Consider the following 13132-nt stretch of genomic DNA (forward strand, 5'->3'; position numbering starts at 1 on the left):
AGAGAGAGAGAGAGAGAGAGAGAGAGAGAGAGAGAGAGAGAGAGAGAATGAGCACAGGGGAAGGGGCAGAGGGAAAGAATCTCAAGCAGACTCCCTGAGCAGGGAGGTCCACATGGGGTTCGACCTCAAGACTCAGATCATGACCTGAGCCGAAATCAAGAGTTGGATGCTTAACCAACCCAGGTGCCCTTGGAGTTGGATACTTTAAAAGTAAATCACTGAGACACCTGGCTGGCTCAGTCGGTTAGGCATCTGCCTTCAGCTAAATCCCCCATCAGGCTCCATGCTCAGCAGGTAATCTGTTTCTCCCTCTGCCTTCCACTCCCCCTACTTGTGCTCCCTCTCTCTCTGACAAATAAATAAAATTAAAAAAAAAAAGTAAATCACTAATGGAAACCAAAGAAATACACAATGGGAATAAAAAAGAAGAGGTGATTAACTCCACTTGGAGAAGTCAGGGAGGTCATCCCAGAAAAGGTGACAATTTGATCTCAGTCTCAACAGGTGAGTAAAGTATTCAACAGCCAAAGAGCAGGCAGGATGGCATTTTAGGCATTGTGTGAATGGGGACAGTGAGAAACAGCATGGATTTTTCTGGGAGTGAGAGAGAACTTAGAAAGTAATGACAGGAATCAGATGAGATGACCTGTGTTGTACATGTTCTTGGGCAAATCCTCTATCCAATAAATAAAAGGGAAGCACTGGAGAATTTCCAAGTTACTAGATGTCAGATAGATGGAGGGAAAAGCGAATAAAGGAAGTTATGACTACTCTACATACATAGACAACACTCATCTTTCTCCTGCTCCTCCTGAACTAACAGATGCGTACACGACATCAAAATACGATAGTAGTGAAACTGCACAGTAGCACCCACCTAAAGTCTACCTCAAAGAGTATTATTCCAGGTTCTGACTACAATGTACAAGAAGAAAATCAGGTTTTTGTGCATCACATCTCTAGAAGGACAAATTCTTTTTTTTTTTTTTTAAGATTTTTATTTTTTGAAAGAAAGAGAGACAGCGAGAGAGGGAACACAAGTAAGGGGGAGTGAGAGAGGGAGAAGCAGGCTTCCCGCCGAGCAGGGAGCCCGATGTGGGGCTCGATCCCAGGACCCTGAGATCATGACCTGAGCCGAAGGCAGATGCTTAGCAACTGAGCCACCCAGGCGCCCCTGGAAGGACAAATTCTTAAAGAGGTGAACACTGTGTTATTATTTATAGCTCTGAACCTGAAAAAAAGTACAGAATCAGAAATATAAAAATGCTGACAACCTGCTGCATGTGATGACAATCTGTTTCAAAGATCTGAGGCAGTCATGGCATGTACTCTCTTTTTTACTGTGTTTCCTTTAGTCTTGTGTCTCTCCTCATACCTCCTACATTCAGTATTGTTAATTGTATTTTGCTGTTTTGTTTTTATCAATTCTTATCAATAAAGTCAAGATTACATTCTATCCTGAGTTTACAAATTTACTACTTAGCCCTACACTGTTTACAAATTTACTACTTAACCGTACACTGTTTCCTTTAGAGGCCCAAACACATGGTTTTAAGGATTAAAGTCAATATTTACTATTCTTTCATTAAAATTCTGAAGAGATTTCCAGGGAAAAACTTAGATGTTTGAGTTTTATTTTCAAGTTTTCTAAAACTGTGATTGAATTTAAGAATATAAAGAGTTAAATTAAGGGGCACTTGGGTTGCTCAGTCAGTGAAGCATCCAACTCTTGATTTTGGCTCAGGTCATGGTCTTAGGGTCATGAGATCAAGCCTCGCATTGGCTGATGCTGGGCATGGAGCCTGCTTAACATTCTCTCTTCCTCTCCCTTTGTCCCAACCTCCCCAAAACAAAAAGGGTTAAATTAAGAAAAAGGTAAACTATGATCTTATTACATACCTAGTAGCATGAAATATTTATATCTTTAGCTCTAATATATAAGATACTCAAAGGACATTTTATTCAGTGATCTTTGACAGACTCTTTTCAATAGTTATTTATTATTATTTATATTTATTTTGACCAAAAAATTTATATGGATAAAAACAGAATAGTTTAGGGGAACCTGGGTGGCTCAGTCAGTTAAGTGTGGACTCTTAATTTTGGCTCAGGTCATGATCTCAGGGTCGTGGAATCGAGCCCCGTATCAGGCTCTGCACTAAGTGGGAGTCTGCTGGAGGTTCTCTCTCTCTCTCTCTCTCTCTCCCCCATCCCTCTGCCCCTCCCCCTGCTCATGTTCTTTCACTCTCTCTAAAAAAAATAAATAAATCTTTAAAAAAATCCAGAATAGTTTATCCTACTTTATTTATAGCTCAGAGCTCATCCCCTCAGTAGAGAACTTTGTTTTACTTGTGGATAGCACTTTGCCCACTGTAATACTTCCTGTGATTGTAATGATTTGCTCAATCTCTCTCTTTCAAAAGACTACAGGGTAAGGACGATGTGGTGTGTACACACACACACACACACACACACACACGGAGGAATATTTCACAGCTATAAAAAAGAATGAAATCTTGCCATTTGCAACAACATGGATGGAACTAGAGGGTATAATGCTAAGTAAAATAAGTCAGACCGAGAAAGACAAATACCATATTATTTCACTCTTTTGTGGAATGTAAAAAACAAAACAAATGAATAAACATAAAAACAAAAAAGCAGAGTTAGACCTACAAATACAGAGAACAAACTGACGGTTGCCAGAAGGAAGGGGGTTGGGGGAATGGGCAAAATGGGTGAAGGGGAGTGGGAGATACAGGCTTCCAATTGTGGAATGAATAAGTCATGAGAATAAAAGGCACAGCATAGGGAATATAGTCAATGATACTGTAACAGTGTTGTATGGTGACAGTGACAGATGGTAGCTACACTTGTGACCATAGCATAATGTATAAAGTTGTCAAATCACTATGTTGTACCTGAAACTAATGTAACATTGTGTGTCAATTATACTGAAATATAAAAGAAAAAAAGAAAAAAAAAGATTATAGGCATTATTAGGCCAGAAGTCTTATCAATCTCATTCATGCTTTTATTTCCATACCTAGATCAGTGCCTAAATGCAAGATGGGTACTCACTAAATATTTGTTAAGTGAACAGAGAAGATTTATTATTTCTTTGATGTTAGTTCTTTGATGACTTTTCACAATACCCATATAAGTTATCACAACATGGAAAAACAAAAAATATGCTCAGATTCAGAAAGAGCTGATGCTTAAATCTAGAATGTGCTATTATACATTGTAAAATCATGGGCAAGTTTACCTAAAGATCAGTTTCCTTATCTGTGAAATGGGAGTATAAAGTTCACAGGACAGTTTTGAGGATTTAATCAGATACCCACATAAGACAACTGGTATAGATCTCTAAAAATTCTGATCTTTTTCTTCTTCGTCAGTCATAAAATTTAAAAAAAAAAAAGTTTAAAGGGACAGAGACATAAGGGAATGAAGGAAGGTGTTAAACATTTCTATTGAGTGTAGCTTGACATTAGTCTTAAGCATGAAAAATGGGAATTCAAAAGGAATCCAATCACTGCCAGGTCTTTTTCCTATACCAACAATTCCGCAAATCTGTCTCTCTCTGCATCATCATATTTCCCTTTTTAATCCATTATTCTCATCACTATACAAACCTAGTGACATCCTTTCCTTACATCCTTCTAGCTACCATTCCCTACCTCTCCTCCCCTTTTCAACACAACTTCTAGAAGGTATTACCTTTATTGAAATGTCTCCTTTATCAAATCTTTTTTTTAAGATTTTATTTATTTGACAGAGAGAGAGCATGTGCACATGAGCAGGGGGGAGCAGGCAGAGGGAGAAGCAGACTCCCCACTGAGCAGGGAGCCCGATGCGGGACTTGATTCCAGCACTCTGGGATCACGACCTGAGCCGAAGGCAGACGTTTAACCCTCTGAGCCACCCAGGCGCCCTATTCTTTACCAAATCTGATGGTCAATTTCAGAGCTCATCTTAGCAATTTATTCCCAGCATTTGAAACAGTTGATCTCTCTCTCTTCTGCACTTAAAAATATGGGATTCAAATATCAAAATGATTTTTAAGTATATATTTAAAACATTCACTCCCACTCCTATTCCTATGCATTTCACTCCATATCCATCCACTATATAATAAACGCTTCAACTATTTTCTTGTGTACATTTCCAGTGTTTCTTTATTCATATGTAACAGCTATGGATTATATTATTACTTCTTCCCTTTATTACAGAGAAGGTAGCATACCATGTATATTTTCACTTTATAATATAACATGGAATCTTTTCATAGTGGTTACATAGAGAAGGTCCTCATTCTCTTCTAGAACCCCATAATATCCCTTCATGTAGACGCTGCAGTCTACATAACCAGCCTCCTATAGAGGAATCTTTTGCTATTACATAAAAATGTTTCATTGAATATCCATTATCCATACATAACTCCATATTAGTTATTCATACGTGATTCCATATTACTGTGTTAAATAATAAGTTCCTGGAAATGGGAGTACTAGGTTGAAAGACAAATACATTTGTAATTTTTATTGATACTATCAGGTTGCCATCCAAAACAGCAGATGAGAAACAGTAGTTATATTTTGCGTTGCTCTTATCATAAGTCTTTATTGAAAATCTTTCTTCCCTAGCCTTCCAGAAGACATTCTCTCTCGGTCCTCCTCCTCAGTCACTGGCTAATGATTCTCTCTCTCCTTTGCTGATTTCTTTCTATGGCCCAACCTCTAAATGTTGGCATGCCCCACAGCTCAGCCTCAGATTTATTTTCCTCCGCAGCTGAGCATTCAGGCTTATGGATACCAGTATCCAACAGTCTACTGAATACCTCAGAACAGTATCTAATACATATTTCAAATACAAGGTGTCCAGAACCAATTATTTATTTTCCTTCCACACCCAACTCTCCACATGCCACTCTTTCAGTTGCTTAGGGAAAATTGTTGAGACCATCTGCAACTCCTCTCTCTCCCTCAAATATCCTGTAAACTGTCATCAAACCTGTTGGTTATTATTATTTTTTTTTAATAAATCCAGAGTGGCGGCTCAGGTCACTTCTATTTACTTCTTTGTATGATGTTACTTAAAGCTTCTACCATTTCCAGCCTGGTTTTTACATTAGTCTTTTGAATGATCTCCCTGTTTCCACCACTACCAGCTAAAATATATTCTCAACACAGCAGCAAAAATGAATCTTTAAAACTTAATCAAGTTGTGGCTCTTCTTTGTTCACATCTGTACAGTAATTCCCATCTCACCCAGAGAAGAATCCAACCCTTTAAATGGCCTACAAAGGCTCTAAGCCATCAGCAACCCCCCATCTTCATTTATCTCCAACCATATCTCCTATTCTTTCTCACTTACCTGCTTCTGCCTCATGAGGCTTTTCGCCTGCTTGACACATATAACCTCAGGACCTTTTTACTTACTGTTTTCTCCTGCTTCAATATTCTCCTTTACCCCTACTTCACCTACTGTGATGGTCAGATGATTTGCTCTCTCACTTTCTGTCATTCTCTGCTCAAATATTATCTTATCTGAGACTGAGACATCATTCTATAGATGTCTTACCCCCACCCTGGTACTCTCTGTCTCCTTTATACTACTTCACATTTCTCCTTAGAATATATCATCTTTATATATAGATATCTTATTATACGTTTCTCTTATGTAGGCAACATGATAGCATAGCAGATTTTGTTTTCTCCAATGCAGTACACATAGAATTTGGAACAGTACCTGCCACAGAATATGTGTCCACTAAATACATGTGGAATGAATGCAATACTTTTGGAATTCAATTCCCACACAAACTTGCAAGGTACTCAACATTGGCCACGTTCTATAGATGTGGACACTGATACTTAGCAAAGCTAAATAATTTGCCAAAAATCACCATTGGTCACTAAAAGTAACTAAACTTAAACCTAGGCCTGGTGAATCCAAAGCTAAAAGAAAGAAAAAAAATGATTATTAAAAAGAAGTGTAGGGGCACCTGGGTGGCTCAGTGGGTTAAGCATCTGCCTTTGGCTCAGGTCACTATCCCAGGGTCCTGGGATTGAGCCCCACCCACATCGGGCTCCCTGCTCAGCTTCTCCCTCTGCCCCGCCTGCCTGCTCATGCTCATGTGTTCTCTCTCTCAAAAAAATCAAATAAAATCTTAAAAAAAAAGAAGAAGTGTATTTCCACAATACCTATGGAGACGACTGTTAACAATTTAATTATCTTTTATTTAGAGAGTGTTTAAATAAATAAATAAAATATTAACTTGATTGAATATTATGGATCTAAAATGAAAACATAAAGACTACATAGCAACATGGGAAATTCTTCTGATAAATTGGTAAAATTTGCATCTAGATTATGATTACAAATGATTAAGAAATTAAAATAATTACATTTGTCTAGTAGGATTATGAGCGAATTTCTCCTTTTTATTTGGTTTTAGTGATTATACATTTGTTCGTAGAACTTCTAGACATGCATTAAGAGTGAATAGCAAAATCTTTGTTTTAAGTCTGCTTTAAGGGGTACCTGGGTGGCTCAGTTGGTTAAGCAACCAACTCTTGATTTTGGTCCAGGTCATGATCTCAGGGTCATGAGATCAAGCCCTGTGTCTGGCTGGGCGTGAAGCCTGCTTAAAATTCTCTCTTCCTAGGGCACCTGGGTGGTTCAGATAGTTAAGTGTCTGCCTTCGGCTCAGGTCATGATCTCCAGGTTCTGTGATCTAGCCCCATGTTGGGCTTATAGCTCAGTGGGGAGTCTGTTTCTCCCTATTTCTCTCTCTGCCTCTCCCCCTGCTGTGCTCTCTCTCTCTCTCAAATGAATAAATAAAATCTTAAAAAAACAAGATTCTCTCTCTCTCTGCTGTCCATTCCCCCCCCCAACCCAGGCTCTCTCTGTCTCCTTTTTTCCTTCTAAAAAAAAAAAAAATCTGGTATAAATATATTTATATTAGGAAAACATATTCTTCTGAAAACATATTCTTCTGAATAACAATAATCTTATGTTAACCTTTATTTTTTGAAAAAAAAATAAATGTTGAAATCATAATGTAAACATCACCATACCATTTCATTGCACACATTGATAAAATGTGCAATAGATATTGGCTTGGGGTTACTTGACAATTAACAACCTTAAATTATAGATCACACACTATAAAAATCTTCACCAACCATAATATTATGTAATAATTTCCTTTCCTATCAAAAACAGATTTTTTTGCCTTCATGTTATCATTTAAACTATCTTTAATTTGGCATCATTTTCATCATCCTTTAATAGAATCTTCTATAAAATGTAATATTTCCAAAAATATAAAATAGAGCTTCAGTTGATTTTAACTTAATACTCTAAAGTTTTCTAAAATAACAAAAAAAACCTAGTTATGTGGAAATTAATGATGATATCTGCTGTAAATCCACAATTCTATATGTATATCTCTGTTCATATTGTTGTTAAAATATAGCAGAGTGCAGATGGTGATAACAAAACTGATATTATCTGACATAAATATATATTTGTCAGACAAATGTGCTATCTCGCTCTGTACTCTATGAAATAGAGAGATAAACTACAGAGACTTTTAATCCAATCAGCAAATGTTTTTTAGAGTTATTAATCTTTGGTAGAGAATCAAAATATATTCAAATATTTAACCAAGTTTGAAATCAGTATGCTTCTATCTCCCGAAATGAATCCAAAAAAACTGAGTATAGTGCTACTTTCCCAGAACTTAGTTTCTGAAAGACACATTACATGCAACAAACACAAAAACCCTAGACAAAAATTGATTATGGCCAAATACTGCCAAACCTATCTTCCTTATTTTGTGTCTCAAATAATAGTGGAAAATAATAGTGAGGATCAAATGTAGAAAGGGCTTAAGTAATAACTATGGTAAAGACTACCTGAGCACCACTGCTCCACGAAACATCCAAAATAAATGAGGTCCCAGAGAAAACCATGTTTTTCCACATCTCAAATGCCATCCTACCTGGGTTCACAGTATTCTCCCTTCTTACCTGCTGAGGGATCTTGAGAACACATTCATCCCCTCTTTCCCTTACATCTTCAATCCCTTCTTCTCCCTGGGCTCCTTCTCTTGTGTCTCCAAATATGCACGAGTCTTCCTCATTTAGAAAGCAAAAATAATTTCACTTGACTTTTCTAACTCTTTTACTCTATTAATATATTAATATATTCCCTCTCACAAATTTTCACAGGAATTGCTTTTTTTTTTTAAGATTTTATTCATTTGAGAAAGAGAGAGAGAGCACAAGAGGGAAGAGGGTCAGAGGGAGAAGCAGACTCCCTGCTGAGCAGGGAGCCCGATGCGGGACTTGATCCCAGGACTCCAGGATCATGACCTGAGCCGAATGCAGTCGCCCAACCAACTGAGCCACCCAGGCACCCTTCACAGGAATTGCTTTAACGAAGAAGTAGCTAGCGAGATTATGCAGCATTGCATTTAATCATTACTACATACAACACTGGGCAAGGCAGTGGAATTGTCATATTCATTAAAGTGGTACAGTAAGCCTACCATACCTCTTCCCTTCTTGATTTGCTTCTTTGGAGAACACAACCATTCTCATGGCTTCTCATCGCTGAGTTTCCATTCACCCTAAACATTTCTTGATCTCTTGCTCATTCCTCATCTCTTCATGTCCCTCTTTCTCTAGCTTCATCTACCTGACCTCCTAAAATTTATCATTTTCTCCTTAGCATTTCCTCTTTTGGAGAACCCACCCAATCTCATAGCTTCTTATCACTGATTTACTCTACAAACATCAGAGAGTGTTTACTGTATTGCATGGGTTGTCCAATGCAGTGGGTTCACATGTATGACTAAGGCAATGTTCTTGTCCTCAAGGAAATTAGAACTGACTTGGGGAAAAGAAACAAAAACAAAAACAAAAACAGTTATTGAGTTATAGCTAGAGCAGTGAGCCCAGGGGAGGATTTAAGGGATATCTGAGTCATAACTGAGTAGGAGATAATCAGTGTTTAAACACACATATACGCACACACATATAGTATATAACATATACTACATGATTATGTAACATATAATATATAATATATATGTAAGGGTCTTCCAGAAAGCAACATGCAGAAGATATGAAGGGAATGAGAGTATGACAGGAAAACTTCTACTTCTCTATGAGCAAAACAGATTTCTTACACAAACTTAAACATTTTCAGTATTTCCTAAGACGTCACCTAACTGCCTTTTTGCAACATTAAACTCAATATGCATAAACGTACTCAAAAGCAGTGCTAATATATAATGAAAGCCACATATATAGTTTTAAAACATTTAATATCCATAATTTTTAAAAGTTAAAAGAAGCAGGTAAAATTAATTTTTTTAAGATTTTTTATTTATTTATTTGAGAGAAAGAATGAGAGAGAGAGCATGAGAAGGGGGAAGGCCAGAGGGAGAAGCAGACTCCCTGCCAAGCAGGGAGCCCGATGCAGGGACTCGATCCTGGGATTCCAGGATCATGCCCTGCGAGCCGAAAGTCCACTCTTAACCAACTGAGCCACCCAGGCACCCAGTAAAATTAATTTTTAAAAATATTTTATTTAAGTAAATATATCCAAAGTATTATAATTTCAATGTGTAATTAATATAAAACTATTAAAGGGGTATTTCAAATTATGTAAACTAACTCTTTAAAATCCAGTGTCTATTTTTCAATTATAGCATGTCTCATTTCAAACTAGCTACATTTCAGGTATTCAATAGCCACATGTGGTCAGCAGATACCAAATTGGATAGCACAGCTCTAACAAAACTAAAATAGTAAAGTACTGGCACATGAATAAACATACAGATGAATGAACCAACAACAAAACAAAGTACCAAAGAAAAAAGAACCAAATAGAAATGACAATTTATTATATTATAAGATGGTATCTCAAATCAGTGATATAAAGATGAAATTTTTTAAATGATACTATAACAAGTGGGTAAGCATCAAAACACAAATGTTGATCAGATAAATTCCAAATGGATCAAAGATACAAATGTAAAAGTAAAATCATAAAAGTATTAGAAGAAAATACAGACAAATTTCTTTATAAGCTTGGAGGAGTAAGTTGTCTCTAATTCCAACTCAAAAATCCACAAACCAAGAATAAAAATTAATAAGTTATAATACATAAAAAAATGCTCCAGAAATAATTTTAAACACAAAGGATAAAATCGAGGGGGAAATGTCACCTGGTGTCAGAAATAAAGGACTAAGCTCCTTAATAAATAAATAGCTTCAAGATATGGAGAAGGATCAGCAATACAATAAGAAATTAGGCAAAGGATTTGAATAGATAGTTTTCAATAATTGGAATGCAAACTCTTAAATATATGAAAATTTCTTACCTGTCACTTTTTACCTATCATACTGACAAAAATGCAGAAGTGTAAAATAATACACTCTGTTGTCAAAGCAATGGGAAAATAAGCACTCTCACAAACTGCTAGTGAGAATATAAAGTGGTACATGCCCTGTGGAGGGTATTCTGGCAATATCCATCAAAATCACTAATGCTTTGTACTCTTTAACTTACTTAAACAGACTCAGATATCCTTTCACAAAAACAAAATGACCAATATACTAGGGTGTTATTGGAGCATTGCTTGTAATAGCAAAAAGTCGGATGCAAACTAAGCGTCGTTCAATAGAGAACAGCTAAACAAACTATGGTACATATATACAATAGCATGCTATGCAACTACTAAAAAAGCCAATGAACAAACAAAGGTTGAGCGTCTCTATACACAGACATGACAAGAACTCCAAAACATATCTGAAATGAAAAACTCAATGTGCAGAACATACACACATGTATATACATGTATATGGATCTCCCGAGAGCCTTCTTAATCTTAATTAAGATATTTCCCTGGCTTCTTTAGACAATACTCACTGATAAATGTTTCTAGTAGCACAATTACCAGTTACAATGTGTCCTGTTTTCTTTATATTTAACAATTGCAGCTTATTGCACTTATTTACTTATGATCCTTTATTTATGACACTACAAAATTAGTGATAATAATGTTAATATCCCCAAATCAAAAGACTGTATATGATAGAAGAAAAGGATAAGAATCTGAAGTCAAGCTTTTCTGTATTCTTATCTTACCTCTGTTATTTTCTGTCTGCATGAATTTGGATAAATTATTAACCTTAATCCTCAGTTTTCTAATTTGCAAAATGGGTACATAGTACTATTTAAAAGAATTGTTGTAGGATTAAATAACATTTTCGTCTATTAAGCACATAACCACATTAGGCTTAAATATTTTTCCTAACCACCTACGTTGTTTTCTGCCCTGGCATCTCTAACAGTGTAAGATTAAATAACAAGGGAATGTTTAAAAGCTTGGACCTATTAAAAACCAGCCCTACAGTTACTGAGATGATTCTCCACCCCCCACCCCATGCACACACATTATTTAGTCACTTCCTCTTTTTTAAATATTCCATTAAAAACAGTCTTTTTCTCTTTAGTTTATGATTGATTATCCGGGAAAAGGCCGGTAATGCTCTTTGTGAATAATGCTACATGTTGAATTGAGAACAAAATAGCTGAACAGTCTGAGGCAGTTCTAGTTGGCACACAAATCAATTATAGATCATCATTTAACAGAAACCAAAACACAGACACTCACTAGAGAACCAATTTTGCCCTCAACCTCTTCCTGAAAGAATTGAGAAATATTATTTATAAAATTGTCAACCTATCCCATTGACTTGTAGTAAGGGAAAAAATACTTTGAAATATCAATAACACTATCATTTGGAGTCAGAAAAGGGCTGTCTCTATGGTATGTAACCATAGGAGTTACAGAAACTAAATTCTCTGCACCTTAAAGTATCATTTCATATAAAACACAGATGCAAGAGAATGGTATAACTTTTGGCATATCTGCTAACAGGTTACAAAAATGGGGGAGCATCAATGCTTGTCATCTCTGTGTACATGCCTCTTTGAAATATATGACTTTGCTGTTCCTTCAAGCAAAAGGTACAGTCAATTTCTCTACCTTCTTATATGTGGATGTGCCTTGTGACTCACCTTGACCAATAAAGTGTGGTGGGCATTATGTTAGGGAAGCTCCAAGTCTATTTTTCAAGAGATCTTGAAGCTTCCATTGTCACCTCTTTGGAAACCAAATGACACCATGTTTACTAAAGAAGCCTGAGCTAGCCTTCTTGATCATTAGAGATGACAAAGAGAGAGAAAAGAGCCCTATCAGCAACAGCAGGTGCAAGTGAGACCACCTTGGTTCATTTAGACCATTAAGCCTCCACCTTACTGTAGTCACATGAGTAACCTCAAATGAGAGCCCCAGAAAAGCCACCCAGCTAATTTCAGCTAAAATTTCCGAGGAAGAGAAACAGGAGCAAATAAAAGGATCATTTTAAGCTACTAAGGTTTTTGGTCTTGTTTTTGTTTTTCTGGGGAAAACAAGTGACACATTTTATTAACTCTCAATAAAGTTCTTCAGAAGATTAATATGTAAGATTAAATATATTAAATATTAAATATTTTATTAGAAAATTGCAACCTTGGGGTCCACAGAAAGCCAGGCTACATATATATACCAAAATCTGTTAGCTTCTATTGTTCTGGTTTATCATCCATAACTTGTTCTACATCTTCTACTTCTGTGGGAGCATGTTTTGAATTCCATTTCTCAGAGTGATGTTTGGACCAGGGCAGCTAGTAAAGAACCTCAGCATGTCAGCTGTACAATACCCACCTTGGATCCTCCAGAGATCACTTCTCCTTCTCACAGAGATGACCACATACTAACCTCTAACTACTACTTATTGTTGCCATAACTTCATGTTTGGTTTTGTTTCCTGAACCTACTTCTCCTAAAGATGTTTCTTCAGAAACAAGATGCAAAAACTCCGAAACTATTGCATAAATACCTGGCTTCATTAAGTTCCAGCCTACATTTTCACTTTCATTTGTGAAAGCCACGAAATCTGAACTAAAGAAGATATACCTTTGACTCCTTTAATCCTAAATATCTGCTTTACCAGGAGGGAGTAAAATGCCACAGGTGGAGTGGGAAAATCCATGGTCCTTG

General features: G+C 36.5%; 1 protein-coding gene across 1 annotated transcript in view; it reads right to left on the reverse strand.

The window, feature by feature from the left end:
• The window catches only part of LOC141373456 (uncharacterized), a 322863-nt gene that overhangs the window by 283668 nt on the left and 26063 nt on the right, over window positions 1-13132 (reverse strand). The window lies entirely within an intron of this gene.

The sequence above is a fragment of the Callorhinus ursinus genome, unplaced genomic scaffold (assembly GCF_003265705.2).
Source record: "Callorhinus ursinus isolate GAN/ISIS: 27379988/994484 unplaced genomic scaffold, GSC_fseal_2.0 scaffold9, whole genome shotgun sequence".
Taxonomy (NCBI): domain Eukaryota; kingdom Metazoa; phylum Chordata; class Mammalia; order Carnivora; family Otariidae; genus Callorhinus; species Callorhinus ursinus.